Here is a 15,760-nt window from a genome sequence, read left to right as displayed (position 1 = left end):
CTGGGACTAGAACCCGGTGTGCCGGCGCCGCAAGGTGGAGGATTAGCCTAGTGAGCTGCGGTACCAGCCTCATTTTTCACATTTTAAAGCACGCTCTCATATGCATATACACAGTTAGGCTTTCCTCCAAAGTGCCGGTTTCTAAAATAATTCTCTGAAGTTGGTGGGTTGGGTTATTTTCTCTGTCACCCCCACTTCTCACCCAGGGTGAGGATTTTTTTAATGTTTATTTATTGATTTGAAAGTCAGGGTTACAGAGCAAGAGATGGAGAGACAGATCTTCCATCTGCTGGCCTACTCCCCAGATGACCATAAAGGCCAGGACTGGGCCAAGCTGAAGTCAAGAGCCAGCAGTTTCATCCAGGACTGCCCCATGAGTATCAGGGGCCCAAGTGCTTGGATCATCCTCTGTTGGTTTTCCCAGGTCATTAACAGGGAACTGGATCAGAAGTTGTGCAAAGCCAGCATTGAGGCATAGAGAGTAAAGCAGCCAGCCACCTGTGATGCTGATATCCCATATGGGTGCTGGTTCAAGTCCAAGCTGTTCCACTTCCAATCCAGCTCCCCGCTAATGTACCCAGGAAAGCAGTGGAACATGGCCCAAGTGCTTGGGTCCTTTCACCCATGTGAGAATTGTAGATGAAGCTCCGGTTCCTGGTTATGGGCCTGGCCAAGAAGTGGCCATTGTGCCAGTTGGGGAGTAAACCAGAGGATGGAAGATTTTCTCTCTGCCTCTCTCCCTCTCTGCCTCTCTCCCTCTCTCCCTCTTTCTGTCTGTTCTCCTTTCTCTGTGACGCTTTCAAACAAATAAATATTACAAAAAATAAGAGTTAGAGGAACCAGGACAGGAACTGGCAGTGGCACCCATATGGCAGCTTTACATGATACAACACAACACAGACTCCCAGGGTGAGTTTTAACACAAGTTGTTGGAACAGCATGCTGACTTCCTCTTAGTTCTTGATGGGATCAGCCAGGGTCATTGAAAATACTCGTGTAAACCTGCAGGTACCAAAACCTGGAGTGGAGACATGAACTGCTCCAGGTCACCTCATGTGCCAAGGGTGGCTGTACATTGTCATGAGAGCCCTTCAATTCACAGATGTCTGCTCAAGGGCAGGTGCCTTGGCCTTAGAAGAAGCAAAGGTAAAGATTGCATCTGTCACCAGAAGAAACAGCCACGTCTGTCATAGAGCCCAGAGACTTGACTTCTTGGCATCACCCTTGTCAGGGATTCCTGGGTCACCTTGAACAAGTCACCTAATCTCTTTGAGACCTACTTATGCAGTGCTAAGGAGAGGAGTTTAATGAGGTAGCTGTTGAGGCCAGGATCACAATCAGATCTGGAGATTCTGTAAGTTGCACAGATTCTGGAAGACACAGAGGCAGTCATAAGATATTTTCTTTGGTGTCTCATGAATTAACATAATTAATACCTCTGCTTTCAGAATGAATCAGTAATGTGAACAACAGTTCTTTATTTTTGACAGAGTTAGACAGAGAGAGAGAGTAAGAGAGGTCTTCCTTCCATTGGTTCACCCTCCAAATGGCTGCTGCAGCCGGCACACTGCGCCAAAGTGAAGCCAGGATTCAGGTGCTTCCTCCTGGTCTCCCATGCAGGTGCAGGGGCCCAAGGACTTGGGCCATCCTCCACTGCCTTCCCGGGCCACAGCAAAGAGCTGGACTGGAGGAGGAGCAACCAGGACAGAATCCAGCGTCCCAACTGGGACTAGAACCTAGTGTGCTGGCACCGCAGGCGGAGAATTAGCTAAGTGAGCCATGGCACCGGCCTGAACAACAGTTCTTGATCTCAAATTGGACAAATTTTAACTGATGTAAAAAGGAAGAAAGAGCGCAGATTTGTGCTGTCCAATATGGTAGCCACCAGCCACATGTGAGTATTTAAATATGAAATAACTTCAATAAAATAAAACAAGAAATGCAGATTCTCAGTCACATGGCCACATTTCAGGTGTTCAGGAGCCACCGATGCCTGGTATCTGTTTTACAAGCTTCCTTCTGCCACTCAGCATTGCCCTGGAGCTTTGCCAGGACCAAATGCTCCCTATCCTTGGAAAAGACTACAGGTGTTTTGGGCCTAGGGGGACTGGGCCCATCTTTGGGGAATGAAAGAATGGATGAAAAATCCCTTGAGGACAAAGCAGTGCAAGAAACCTCTAAGGCAAAGGATGGTTATATTGGTCAAGGGTTTGAGAAATATGGGAAGGCGGGGATGTTGGGAAAAGGATAAAGAAACGTGTGAACCATTCTGTTCCTTTGCTCTTGACTGTTCCTGGAGCTCTGGATCACACAGGACTACAAGAGGGAAGTTCCTTATACAGATTGTTACCCTATGCACAACTGATTCCTACAGTGGGAAAGTACGAGAGGAACAGGGATCTCCTAAGCCCCAAGAAAGGAAGGGCCTTCTCATAACTCAGTGCTGGGGAAAATGGTAGTCCCTTTCACATGTTAAAGAAGGGAAGGTTGTTGCCTAACAGGACAGTGGCAGGAATGGGAAGAAGTCAGGCTGACTTGAAATGAGGAAGAAGGTAGCCACTTTATCTGGAGGCTGGCAACTTAATTACAGATGTGTGCAGTCAAAGCCATCTTATATTTTGAAGCGTAGGCTTCTGTGTACACAGAATCCATGCCAAAGGAGAAGGTTGAGTTCTGCCTTCTTTGCCAGCCTGGCTCGCGGGGGCCAAGCCTGTGAGGAGGCAGATGGGAGTGTAATTTGCCCTTCTGTCTGGAAGCCATCTGTGAAGGGAATCCCCTTTGTCTTCTGAACTGCCTTCCAGGCGCAGCCACGGGGATGACACTGAAGATGAGAGCAGCAAGTTCACTGACAATGTTGAGGAAGAGGCCGCACGTGGAAGAGCCAGCAGCAGTGACATTGGTGCCAGGTTCTGCCATTCCCTTCTGAGATCTGGTGCGTCTGGCAGCTGATGGGGACCTGGAATGACAAAGTAAGTTTTTAAATAAGCCACTTCTCAGTCAGATCTCTGCCCTCCCTGAGCTTCTCAGCCGCCTCTCTAGCCCATATCCTTATTCCACTTTCCCTCGGATCTGCACATAGTTTTACTGCTTCTATTTCTTCCTTCTGCTTCCTGCCCCCTCTCCCCACTTTTGCCCATTTACTCTCTGGAGTTGTGAGTTCCGAGTGAGTTGTCAGTTCAGAAAATTGTTTTAGTCCATCTTATTTCAACACCTGTGAATGTTTCTATGCAGGCACCTGTGAAGTCACTGGGCATACTCTGTGACCCCGACAGACAACAGTTCTTGCTCTCATGAAGGCTGCCTCCTATTACATGAGCGAAACCTGAACAAATAATAAGTTAAGTGCATTATGCTTACAATTTAAAATTCTGATGAGTGTGATTGTTTTGTCCTGTGTTCCCAGGTCCCAGTTTATCATCTACTGACTTAAAACTGGCTGGTGGTAATTCACATAGCTGTAGAACCCACAATAACACGTTTCCTATTGTCATGGTCCTCATTTCTTTTCCATATGGTGTAAGGAAATTTTGCTTTTCTTTCAAAGGCCACCTTGAACACAAGAGGTTCTGAGACTCAGGATGTTTTGAGACCAAGGTTTTTAATTGTGGTGCTGTATCCAAGTAGCTGTGGAGATATAGGCAAGTCTAATCCTTCCTGAGCCTTGATTGTCTTCCTGAAAAATAAGGAAGCTGTTGTAGGTCTGTGAGGTCACTTCATGCTCTGGGGTGTGTCTGAGTCAATTATGGAATAAGATGTCTGTAATAGAGATCAGTAACAACTGTGGTCAAGAGCATACCCAACCCTGATTATGTTTCCTTCAGGAGCATCTCGCTGAACCTTTGGCCTGAGAATGCAGAACAAAAAGAGCATAATAGGAGATGCAGTGCCTGGTGGGTGGGAGATCCAAGAAGACAAAGAGAAGAATGAGGTGACAGTAGATCCTGGGGTCACAAAAGTGGGTCTGAATGAGTGTACCTTCAGGCTGAGTTCGGGAAGGTCCAGAGAAAAGCAAAGAATGTGCACAGCATCATCACCCTCCCTAAATAGCAACTGGTACTGAGCAGCAAGGAATGAGATAGTGCCCTTATCCAGAACTCCTTGAGTATCTGAACAAGGAGATCGACAGAAGGAATGCAGCCCTGCTTTGTTCTCCCAAGGAAGACCTATGCCAAGAAGAGGGGATGTGCACAGGAGGCCTTACTCCAGACCCCAGAGCCTTGACCCTGGAACTGCCCTTCCAGCGATGCCCATCAGGTAAATGTGGGCATGGATGGATGGAAACACTTGGAGGTGGGCTGGGGATGCCAGTCATTACCTACACAGTTCTTCCTTTTAGGTCAGGAGATACAAAAGAAAGGTTCCCTTGCACCAAAGCAGTGGTGATACTAATCTTCAGCACATCTTCAGCCTTTAGAAAGGTTTTCACAACATTTTCTCCTGAGTTTTGCAAGTAATGCCCTAGGCATTGGCAACAGGCAATAAAGCCTGATCTATGCCCTGGAAGTGTCCAAGGGAGTGAGGAAAGATGGCCCCAAACCAGACAGTTCCAGTGGGGTGTGACAACTGCTGAGTGTTGGGATGCACTGGTTTTGGATGCAGCCCAGATGAGCAGTGTGTGGTGACATTGCTTCCTTATCCCTGCCACATTTATCACTGCTCAACACATGGATTTTCTCCTCAGACACTCTGAAGGAGTTGTCAGGATTCCCCTACAGAAATGAACTTTGCTGAGGATTTTTCAAAATGGAGAAGGCAGAGGATTTGAGAGGCCACTGGGACAGAATGCCCATGAGATGATGTCTTCTCTTTTCAGCCTCTGAGCACATGGTTACTGAGTGCTCCTACCTAGCTGTTACTGGTGCTGTTATGTGCTGTTGATGCAGAGTTGAATGAAATGTTACCCCAGCTCTCCAGGAGCTCCACCTGGAAAACAAGAAACTGCCAAAAGGCACGGGAAGTGCTGTGACAGACATATGACTTGAGTCCACGGTGGAGGGGGAGTGTTCACCTTGGTGTATGGACACTGATGCAGTTCTTTGAAGTCCTGTTCGACTATTTCTGCTTTTCCAAATATGTAGATTCAACACTATTTAAAGATTTATGTTTTTATTTGACAGAGTATTGGAGATGTAGCGATGGAGGGGAAGAGAGAGAGAGAGATGGAGTTCTTGGTTCCTGGCTTTGGTCTGGTCCAGATGTGGGTGGAAGGGGCCCAAGTACTTGAAGTATCATCCACTGCTCCCCAAGATATTTTGACAGGGATCTGGATCAAAAGCAGAGTGGCCATGACTGGAACAAGGACTCTGATATGGGATGTGGCCTTCCCAAGTTGTTGTTTAACCTGCTGGAAAATGGCATCTGCCCTCCCCCAAAACACTGTTAAATCATAGTAATATGTTAAGAGCATCATGCTTTCAGAATGAAAGAATTTCTTGTTCCACAGCTCCTGTGCCCATCCTTGGTATAGAAGGCCCATGTCACTGTCATACTTGAGATACATGGACCTGTGTGGAAAAGACACAGGACATTGTAGGATTTGAATTCTGGATCTGTCTTTGCTAGTCTGAGTGACCTAGAATAAGCCAGCTTACCTCTCCCTGAGTGTAGGTCTCACCATCAGTAAAAGTAGGCAACTGCACCTAACTTGCAGGGCTGTTGAAAAGCTAAGAAGCACTGCATCTTAAGGCCTGATACAGTGCCAGGGCTGAAAACAGTACAGCTTCAACTTTGCCTCTAGTCATTATTGTCCTTGTGACAAACCTGCCTTCACCCAAGTATAGAAGTCACTGCAGAATATTCAACATTTTCTTTTTTATAAGATTTAGATTTACTTGAAAGTCACAGTTATGCAGAGAGAGGAGAGGGAGAGAAAGAGATCTTCCATCTGCTGGTTCACTCCTCAGATGGCCACCACGGCCAGAGCTGTGCTGATGCAAATCTGGGCGTTGGGAGCTTCTTCTGGGTCTCCCACATGGGTGCAGGGACCTGAGCCCTTGGGTCATCTTCAACTGCTTTCCCAGGCCATAATAGAGAGCTGGAGAAGAAGTGGAGCAGACAGGACTCGAACTAGTGCCCATATGGGATGCCAGCACTGCATGCAGAGGCATTACCCACTATGTCACAGTGCTGGCACCATATTCAACTTTTTCTGAAGAAGGTATATTTGTTTTCAGAGGGTGAGGAGCATGATACCCTCAGGACATTGGTTCTCATGGAAAGGCCATGCTCTGTGCATCTGGGCTCAGCACAGGCCACTGCCCTGGGAAAAAGCCCTTGGAAAGCCAGCTAAGGGAGCAAGAAGAGCTCCAGTCAAGTAGAAAATCAGAAATCATCTCTGCTCTGCAAAGGGACATCTTAACATCAGATTTAGAGTGCCAGCGAGGTCATTAGAAACCTCAGGAACCAGGTGTGGTGCCTGTCAGTTACAAATGATTATTTGTTTAGTCTGGAAAGACCCCAGAAGTTGAGTTCTATTGCCTCCTTCATGAGATATTCTGTGATGAGAACAAGGGATGGCTGTGTGGTAGCCCCACACTTTTCTTTCTTTCTTTTTCTTTTTTTAGATTTATTCATTTGTTTGTTTGAAAGTCAGAACTTTAGAATTATTTTTCTAGTTCTGTGAGGAATGTCATTTACATCTTGATGGTATTCAATTGAGTCTGCAAATTGGTTTGAGTAGTATAAATAAGTTAAAAATACCAATTCTCCCAACTATGAACAGTAGTGGTTCTCCATTATTTGTTTCTTCTATAATTTCTTTGATTCAGATTTTCTAATTTTCCTTGTAGAGATCTTTTACATTCTTATTTCAATTTATCCCAAGGTAATTTGTTCTTTTTGAAGTCATTGCTCTTATTATTTTCATATCAAACTTCTACTTGTTGGTTGTTGCTTTCTTATCCTGCAGCTTCACTGAAGTAGTTTGCCTATTCTAACAGTCTTTGATGTAGATGTTAGGCTTTTCTACATAGAGACTCATGTCATCTACAAATGGAGATGTTTTAACTTCTCCTTTCCTATTTGTATGCCTTTTGTTTCTCTTGCACAATTGCTCTGACAGAAACTTCTTGTACTATGTTGGATAAGAGTGGTGACGGTAGACAACCTCATCTGGTTCCAAATCTTAGCTGAGATTTTTCCAACATTTCCATTCGCTATGACATTGACTGTGGGTTTGCCACTTACTACCTTTATTATGTTGAAGTATGTTCCTTCAAAATCAAATTAATTCAGGGCTTTTATTTTGAATGGATATTGAATGTGGCAAATGCTTTTTCATTATCTACTGAGATGATCATATAACTTTAATCTTTTGTTCCATTGAGGTAATATGTGATATGTATGATTTCTGTTTTGAACCATCCTCACATCCCTGGGATGAATCTCACTTGTTTGGCACAGTGATCTTTTTAAATACGGTGCTGTAGTCAGTTTTCTAGCAGTTTATTGAGAATTTTTGCATCTGTGTTCATGAGAGATGTTGGCCTATAGTTTTCATTTTTGTGGTGATGCTTTGTCATTGTCCAGTTTTGAAATAAAGGGAATTCTGACCTCATGGAGAACTTGTTAGGAAGGATTCCCTTGCTCTACATTGCTTTGAATCATTTCAGATAAATTGCTGTTAGTTCATCCTTAAAAGTTTGGTAGTACCTGTTAACCAGGTTAGTAACATCAGTTGTTACTAATACAGTTACAAACATCACAAAATGGATGGAAGAATCTACGTCATTGGAATTAGAAATCCAACACAGTTGTCATGGTACTGGAAACACCTCCACATTTATTTCAAACTTTTTTTTAGTTGTTTTGGAGATTAAATAAAAAGCACACATTTTGTTTTCATTATGTTATTGCTTTCTCTTGATTTTTCAAATTAAGTTTACAAAGGAATTTAAATAGATAGAAGGAAACTTTAAAGTAACCTCATTCATGTATAGAGGAAGAACATACAGATAATAAAAACTCAAAAGGCAGTTCCTCTAAGCCAAATATGCCCAAGGGAGAGAGAATGGGTTGTAGTGAAGCAGAAGGGGAACATAGTTAGGAGATGTATCACTAACCCAAATGAGCGCCTTGGAGTCATCAAAGATGGGATTCTGAGCAGCAGAGTTTTGTTCAGTCTTCGTACTTCCTTAGAAATGATTTACCATCTCTGGCAAGTTAACCTGAAACTTAGCTGATCCACGAGGTTGGAAGACATTAGAATCCAGAGCCTATTGAATGAGTCTAGTGTTATTCTGGACCTTAGGAGAGAAAAGTGGACGATAATATGCTATTGGTAGAATAAAGGGAACGAACAGAATCAACAATGTTTCTAAAAAGAATAAATGACAATGAGAATTGAGTTTTAGGAAAGAAAAAAGGGTATAGTATCTTGGTACACTGGGGTTGTTCTCTGAAACACCTTCATCCCAAACCATATTCCCTTCCATATCATCCTCCCTGTATTCATTTCAAACTATGACCCCTAAACCTCCATAATCTCATTTTTAGTTCTAAGCTCTAATAAGATGTATGAATTGAAAGATATTTCATATTCTCATTCAGTGACAAAACCTTATAGAAGAGGCGAGAGACTATGCATTGTCTTTATTTACCTGCATTATGAGAATGTTCACATATTTCCTTGCCGACATTATGTGTTTGGCTAAATGTTCTGGCTCTGATGCAGTGAAGTACAAGTACTGCATGGCTTATGTGGTATTTACATCCTATTGCCTTGCTAAAGACCAAGAAGATCTGTCTTTGAAAATACATTTGACTTTCATAATTTCAGATACAACATTGTGGCCGTGAAGCTTTACACGTATGTATATGGTAAGTAGAGAGAGGTGCATTGCATGTAGAAGGTGAACATTTCACTTAGGATCTGTGCTCTAAGGTGTCTGTTTCCAATTCTTACATGTGACCAGCAGACATAGTGTGGTGCTGTGTCTTATTCTATTTGATATTTGAGTGTGGAGGGCATGAAATCTTGCTCAGACGTTCCCTTCTGTAGTTCAATGCTGATCTCCTACCTTGAGAAAACCTGGTCTCTAGACTGCGGGACTTCAGTTAATACAAAGATGAAGCCATAGACTGTTTTCATCTGCCAATGTCATGCCCTGTGGATGAATGTGTGTCACTTGAACCTCAGGGAAATTCCAGACTGGATGTGTACAATTTTAGCATGCCCCAGACCCCACACAGAAGTGGTGACATGAGTGTCTCAGATATGTTGGCCTATATAGTAGCCAAGACCCCAAGATTACAGTGGTGTTCTTAGCAGAAAGGAATGTCACACACCAGGCAAGAGCCTTAGAGAGAATCACGGATATTAAATAGCAGATCAAATTACATCAGTCAAAGACCCTAATCTCATACTTCTCTTGGACATCTCAAAGAATCTGAAATCCTCGATGATAGGAGTTGTGTTGCATATAGGAAAGAAAGCTTGCAGATGCCTCCATATTTTGGTCCTAGTAGCCCATGAGGCACATATATGCCCTGGAAAATGATGCTGTAATAAGTGCTGCTCCCTTTATTCACTGGCCACTCTGCCAGAACCAGAGAATATGTTCATTTAAATATGGCCAGAGGAGTCATTTCCTGTCCCTCTTCTTTGGGACATTGTACTTTCATGATCATCTCAAGGATTGTGATGAAAGTGAAATGTTGTCATTTGTACAGTGCTTTGCCAAATGCTGGGTATAAATTCACCAAGAAGTTATCACTGTTACTTTGTTTTTATTAACACTACCCTAAATCCACCCCTGTACAATGTAAAGTAGGACATGTAATCTTGTGATGCTTTAGTTTATGATTTTTTAAGATTAAGAATTTGATGAATAATTATTTCTGCCATAGAATATGAAGATCAGAGACAGCTGAAAATGAATTTCTTCATACCTTTGATTCATCTCAGAAACTGATATCTTACACATTAGAGTGGGAAGATGCTGAGGGGTTCAGGACCAGCCTCATTAGTGGAATTCAGCTACCATTCAATAGGACTTAGCCAATAAGAAAATTTATCAGGCAATGTTACATAAAAACTGCAGATGGATCCTGTTCAATATGTAGATAAACTGAATGCAAATATGAAAAGAATACCATCAGATTTGCAAGTTTTCCCACATGGATGTTCACTGTGTATTGGGGGGAGGTTCACATCAACTATTTGTGTCAGTTGATATCTTGAAAAGGCTCTTGTGGGCTCGAATGAAACCCGTAAGTGTCAAGTGTAAAGTGTCCATCAAGTGATGGTGAAACAGGGCAGGCCCACTTAGAGGAAGACACTGAGGATGTAAGGGCATCTAACTGGCTTTCAGTTGAATGAAATGCCCATGTGCTGCCCCTGTCAGGGCAAAGCCAGCACAACCCTTGAGTGCAACAGAAAGTCTACTGAGATGGGATACAAAACATTTAAAAGTGAACCCTTGGCTTAGTGTTTTGCTGTGCTTTTGTTCCTAACAGATTATTGGGTCTAAGAAGCTGAAGAGTCTGAGAAGAACATCATGGCAGTTTATAATTCAACATCTCTCAGTGGTGGAAAAGCCTTGTGGTCTCTTTTGACATAAAGAAAAGTTGGAGTGACTTTATGACAACCCTTAAAGTAAAAATTGTTAGGATATGAGTCCTGCCTTAATCTTTTAGAACAGAGGAATGAGAAATATGCTTAGACGCTTTTGGGAAAAGGTAGGACTATGGTTTCAGCCAGGGGTACACAACTGTGGAGGCTGTGTTGAGTGGGTGGTCCCCTTAAGACGTTAAGAGGTGGTCCCCTTAAGACTTTCAGAGGTGGTCCCCTTAAGACTTTAAAAGGACCAATCAGGCTTGTGCATCAGCCAGGTGGCCTAGGCAACTGGAAGGCAGTGGCTCCCAAGATTCCATGATACCCACCGTGTTTTGATTCTGTGACAGTAACTGCCAAGTTACCTGGAAGTGAAGCCCTACTTCTCTCACTCTGTCAGATGTTGAGCAATAAGCAGGAGCTTATGCTCTGAGCTCTGGCACCTGACTGAATCGAGAATAAAGGCGTTAAAGTGTTGTGGGGTGTTTCCTAACAGTAAGTTGGGAGGTACAGTTATCCTCATCTATCAGTCCTACTGAAAGAGGTTTCATTTTCTTTAACTCCTCTTTTTCTTGGGTGTCTTCTTCCTAGTCCCTGGATATACTCATTTTGCTACAAGCATCGATATGGCACTGACTCTCGGTCCCTCACTTGACGTGAGGGTAGAAACCAGTGAGCAATTAAGCTCTCAACTGGCAAAGAGCCAACGAGAATCAAAAGAACTGCAGGAGAAGCTTCGTAGAGCTGAGACTAAGGCCTACCTCCTGGCAAAGCACCTGCGGGACCACAGTAAGTTCGTTCTTTTTCCCTGTGTTTAATGTTTTATTTCTAAAAAAGAAATACAAATAAAATAGAGAAATTTGTTAATATAGATTGAATGGGAGGCACAGCATTATTCATGTTCCCATTCCACAATAAGTTCTATAGGTTCAGTGTCACCGAAATGATGAGTATTTGATGTCACCTCTTGGAGAAATGACCTGTTTGCTAACCTTGATCCTTCTCTTCTCTCTACCAAATAAGTTACATAGCTACCATGCTCTGAGAAGGATTAGCGTTAGTAGTTGCAGCATCAGTTGGTTGTGCAGGAATAACTGAAGCACAAGTTCAGCCAATTTTCCACGTTTTCACTGAGCTGTAGGGTGGGAATTCTGACACTGTCCCGCTCCAGCTGAGTCACTTTGCCAAGTCCCTTCAGGTGCATTTGAACTCTTCTTCGCTCATTTGCTGCCAATGTAGTATTTTCTCAAATGTTATTTTAAATCTTTATCCAATAAATTGGTGGGAATTATATACTACTATAGCTTTGGTGTTTCTATGACTACTTTAGAGTTACTTAACATAAGTGAAGATGAGCATCTTTTGATTTGATTATTGTATATAACTCCTGTCTATTCTCTGGCTGGATTATGGTCCACTTATTCTTTATTTCTTGAACTGTTTATTAAGTAGAGCCATTAAGCCTTTGGCAGTAGTATAAATGAAAAATACATTATCTGGGGCCAGCGCTGTGGCATAGCAGGTAAAGCCACCACCTGCAGGTGTTGGTTTGAATCTGGCTGCTCCACTTCTGATCCAGCTCTCTGCTATGGCCTGGGAAAGTAGTCTAAGATGGCCCAAGAGCTTGGACCCCTGCGCCTGTGTGGGAGACCTGGGGGAAGAACCTAGCTCCTGGCCTCAGGTTGGCACAGCTCCAGCCATTGTGGCCGTTTGTGGAGTGAGCCAGTAGATGGAAGACTTAGCTCTCTCTCCCTGCCTCTGAATCTCTATAACTCTGCCTTTCAAATAAATGAGTAAATCTTTAAAAAAAAGTTAACTGAAAAAATAAGAAATAAAACATTAATATTTTTAAAAAAAGAAGGGATTAGAAAAAATTCCCTGAGGGGCCGGCACTGTAGTATAGTGGGTAAAGCCACCGCCTGCAGTGCCGGCATCCCCTATGGGTGCCGATTCAAGACCTGGCTGCTCCACTTCCAATCCAGCTCTCTGCTGTGGCCTGGGAAAGCAGTAGAAGACGGTCCAAGGCCTTGGACCCCTGCACCCATGTGGGAGACCCGGAAGAGGCTCCTGGCTCCTGGCTTTGGATCGGCCAAAGATTGAAAGACCTCTCTCTCTGTCTATTTGCTTTTCCTTCTCTCTGTGTAACTCTGGCTTTCCAAAAAAATATATAAAGCTTTTTTTTTAAATCCCTGAACAAATATAAATAAAATGGAGATTATAAGTGTCCTGTCCCTGGGAGCTAAAGAAACAAAGAGGAGGAAATTCACACCAAGAGCTTGATGGTGTAGCTCCACTTCCTGACAGACAGTGACCTTAGCAGCCCGCTCACCTTTCCACTGAGGCAGGTGTATGTGTGTGCGTGTCTTTCCTCAGATTGTGAAGAGTATGAAGATCTAATTGAATCAATGCTGAGGGAGAAGCCGCACTTCCTGGAGGGGCAGCTGTCAGAGGAGCTGCTACCTGCGGAGAATCTCAAGTAAGGGGGCTCTCTCGGGTGGGCAGGTGGAAAGGTGAATGCATCTCTCAAGTGGGGCAGCTCAGCTGGGGAACCAAGAACTGATGTGGCCAGGAGAAGGGCAGGGATTTACATGGTGGGCTGACCCCTCAGATTTATAAAGCAGGCAGACAACAGAGAAATCACCAAATTGTAGGCTGCAGTGGATATTTAGAACCTCTTTTTGACTTGAAAAACGAGGCACTTATTGACTTGAAATTCACATACAAAATTGAAGAACGTGAACCACACAGAGAAGTTTTGTATCCACATAGTGCTGTAGGATCCCCTCCTCATTAACTGTGTCTCCATCACCTCCTGACCGTGGATGCTGTCTTAGATTCTCCCTGTCAGTCGTTATTTCTGCTGAAAGCCATTGTGCCTGGCATGTTTCTGTGTCTACCTTTGTGACCACTCGCTGCACACTGCATTTTAATAAGGAAAGGTCTGTGGCTGGAGTGAGGAACTTAAGGAACATGTTGGTGAGGGAGCTGAGGAAGAACCTTGGTGTTGTTTAGAGAACCAAAAAGTCAGCCCAGTGTCTAGTAATCTCGCAAGGTCTGTCTCTCTACTAAAGAGGAATCTCTTGCTCCATCTTTTCCTCTTCCCTACTGTGGGCATTTTCCCACACAGGCAGTGATGCTGCTTAGAGGGCCCTGTGAGCACATTCTCACCAAATCTCTGCAGAGACACAGAACACACCATGGGGCCGTTCCCACCTTGACATCTTCTCTCCTGTCACACCTTAGGAAATGTGGTGTTCAAATTCAAGAGCAGGCCCAAGAGCTGACCCAATTACAGCGGAAGTTACAGGAAGGGAGAGCTCTTTCTCAGCTCATTCATCAAAATCTCCAGGCCCTCCTCACCCAGCAGGACCCTGACAGCTGCCAGAGCCGGCAACTACTCACTGAGCTGCTCAAGCTGACAGAGCACCTTGTTGCCAAACTCAGCACAGGTAAGGTGGCCAAGGCTCTGAGACTTAAGATGGTCTCAAGTTGGCATCCGACTCCACACTTCTTCAAAGAACATTTACCAACAGTCTGTAGGTTTGTGTAAACAATTCTGTAAATAGTTCTCTAAACATTTGCGGCCATTTTTGGTCAGGGTACTTGTGTAGGAACAAAGAGTGGGAAATGCAGAGCTTTGAAGGTCCCAGGGCTGCAGAGATCTCCTCCTCCCTGATGCAATTGGCCTTGGAGCAGGAGGCCGCATCCTCTAGCATTCTTTTTTCATGCTTGGATTTCCATTTTATTTCCATTGAAATACACTTACCTTTTTATAAAGATTGATTTTTTATTTTATAGGCAGAGTTACGGGGATGGGCGGGGGAGAGAGAAATTTACTGTTGAATTGATAGTATATACAGACTTTTCTAAACCCAGATCTGGGATTTTCTTTTTTTTTTTTTCCCAGAGAAACCTTTTGTGGAACGGGAATAGGAGAGGGAGAAGGTGGGGTGGGAGCTTCAGTGAGGCTCCTGATGCTTCCTTCACCAGGGAGGCAGCCATGCACGGTGTCAGAGGTCTTTGCTCCCTAGCAGGGCAGGCAACCGTTTGCCAGAGCACATGTCCTGCCCATGTGTCTCTATCCCTGTGACTCAATCTCAAGCTCTATCACCGCCAGAGAAGGTGGGGTGGGAGGGTGGGTATGGAGGGAAGAGTTACTGTATTCCCTCCAGTTTCAAAACACCGGAGAGAGGATGTGACTGGAGGCAGCTTGTGAGAGGGAACAAAAGCCACAGTGCAAGAGTGGAAAGTCTCGGCTGCTCCCCAGCGTGTTTTCACACACGTGTGACAGATCTTTTGTGGATTTCAATCTCCTTGTCTGTAGAGTGTCAAATAATCTCTTTCACAGTAGAAGTAACACTATGGCCATCTCCTGTGGGATATTCACACCCTGGTAACACTCCCTGACAGCCACAGCCCCCTGCATTTTGCAGCTACCTCTGGATTTCAGCCTAGCAAACCATGTGGCCTTTCTCTTCCCTGATGAAGTTGACTGAGCTCCCGAGTTCTCTAGAACACTATGCCATGCCCTCAGTGTTCCATCTTGGGCATTAGGTCTGACTGGAGCCACTAATGCCCTACACTCTCTGGGTGGCCCCAGAGATCCTGGTGGACCAGAGGCTCTGTAGAACTCATACTTCCACCCAGTAGCAGTACACAGAGTTCACTGTCCATGCAGTCTCCAAGACAATGAAGAGCAAATTCGCATTTGGCTGTTCTCAACCCAACAGCCAGGTAGCCTATTGCTGGAGCTGATGTTGTTGGGGGCCAGATGATCTTAGGGTTTCCAGAAAATGAGGCCACGGGAGATGTGGGTAACATCCTGTTTCAATGGAGAGAATGGGATCACCTGGCTCCAAGGGCATATGATCAGGCCGGGATGGTGGCCTGGAGACACACTGTAGCCTCTGAGGCTGTTGCCAAAGTCCCAGATGTCTCTCATGGAAAAGTAGAAGTCCTGGTGGTGGTAGCTGTGGCGTTGGACCATTTCCTGAAGGTGTCCTTCCTTATCTGACTTGATTTACAGTCAACCAGACATCTGGGAACCAGGAGGAGCCTTACGTGGACTCTCCCCATACCAGGTAGGTCTGCCAGCCCTGTGGACTTTGACTTTGCAGGGATCCCTGAAGTGTCACAGTAGATCCTGGGAGAGACAAAACAGGCTGAGGGAGCCATGGCACTCCCACAGGACCATGTCCTCCTGTCTCA

General features: G+C 44.5%; 1 long non-coding RNA gene across 26 annotated transcripts in view; it reads left to right on the top strand.

The window, feature by feature from the left end:
• LOC103346435 (neuroblastoma breakpoint family member 4) overlaps positions 1 to 15,760 on the top strand; it is a 1,612,367-nt gene that overhangs the window by 1,576,841 nt on the left and 19,766 nt on the right. For 15 of the 26 annotated variants that reach the window (XR_011380966.1, XR_011380969.1, XR_011380968.1 and 12 more), the window contains 7 exons: positions 2,802 to 2,969; positions 3,232 to 3,928; positions 4,158 to 4,254; positions 11,144 to 11,341; positions 12,926 to 13,028; positions 13,796 to 14,001; positions 15,579 to 15,633. This is a non-coding gene — a long non-coding RNA (neuroblastoma breakpoint family member 4). Of the gene's footprint in view, positions 1 to 1,683; positions 1,895 to 2,801; positions 2,970 to 3,231; positions 4,255 to 8,776; positions 8,818 to 10,455; positions 11,342 to 12,925; positions 13,029 to 13,795; positions 14,002 to 15,578; positions 15,634 to 15,760 lie in introns of those variants that run through there. The other 11 variants (XR_011380981.1, XR_011380977.1, XR_011380971.1 and 8 more) reach the window with 11 other exon arrangements.

Source organism: Oryctolagus cuniculus, chromosome 12 (genome assembly GCF_964237555.1).
Source record: "Oryctolagus cuniculus chromosome 12, mOryCun1.1, whole genome shotgun sequence".
NCBI lineage: Eukaryota > Metazoa > Chordata > Mammalia > Lagomorpha > Leporidae > Oryctolagus > Oryctolagus cuniculus.
This window is presented reverse-complemented; position numbering and strand designations above follow the sequence as displayed.